A 1093-nucleotide genomic window follows, 5' to 3' on the forward strand; every position below is an offset into this window, starting at 1 on the left:
GCACGTGGCTGAAATATTAGCCAAACTTCAGTTTAGCTTAAAAACTGAAAAAAGCATAAATTAACCAAAACAGCTGGCATGTACTAAAACATTAGCTAAACTGCAAAATGGCCACAAAAAACTAAAAACAGCATAAATTAGCCAAAAAAGCTAGCATTGTAGCTAAAATATTAGCTAAACTCCAGATTAGCCTAAAAAACTGAAAAAAGCCTAAATTACCCAAAACAGAAATATTGAAATATTAGCCAAACCTCAGTTTAGCCTCAAAAAATGTAAAAAAAGCCCAAATTAACCAAAGCAGCTGGCATGTAGCTCAAATATTAGCTAAACTACAAAATGATCACAAAAAAACTAAAAACAGCATAAATTAGCCAAAACAGCTAGCATTGTAGCTAAAATATTAGCTAAATTCCAAAATGGCCACACAAAAAAAAGTAAAAACATTATAAATTAGCCAAAACAGCTAGCATGTAGCTAAAATATTAGCTAAATTCAAAAATAGCTGTTGTTGTTTACAGACAGTACCGGGAGTTTTCCTAAACATACATAACTTTTGAGACCGTTGTTCTCATGTAGCAGAAGCCGCTCTGGCTAATAGGCAGCGACAGACTCTCGACTGTTTCACAGGAGCAGATAATAAAGTTGGAGACACGGTGAATTCATAATATATTTAGAAAATACCGGTTTTACAACGGTAAACGGCTTTATTTATCATCACACCTTAAAAGTCGTTCGTAGCGTAAGCTAGCATCCGGATGTTAGCATCCACTTTGACGTTAAAGAGAAAATCTTCATCAGAAAGTTCAAATATTTTACAGAGAATTAAGATTCAGTCAAATAAAGTTGGTGATTTATGGAAACTTGTAAATTGGAGAATTTTCCAACAGCTTAAGAAACTCTAGCAAATAAAATGTTCATTTGTGCTGAAAAAATACCCAATAAATGAGGATTTATGGAAAGACTAAATATGATTTTCCCTGAAAGATAATCGGAGCCTGGATTGATGTTAAAATTACTCCATGAGGAAAAAAAAAATCATGAAATGGAATTTGTTCAAATCAGAAACAACTTCTACAAATCAACAACTTTATTT

General features: G+C 32.6%; 1 protein-coding gene across 3 annotated transcripts in view; it reads right to left on the minus strand.

Moving 5' to 3' along the window:
- plxnb2a (plexin b2a) overlaps positions 1-1093 on the minus strand; it is a 186851-nt gene that overhangs the window by 31043 nt on the left and 154715 nt on the right. The window lies entirely within an intron of this gene.

This window comes from Oryzias melastigma, linkage group LG23 (genome assembly GCF_002922805.2).
Source record: "Oryzias melastigma strain HK-1 linkage group LG23, ASM292280v2, whole genome shotgun sequence".
NCBI lineage: Eukaryota > Metazoa > Chordata > Actinopteri > Beloniformes > Adrianichthyidae > Oryzias > Oryzias melastigma.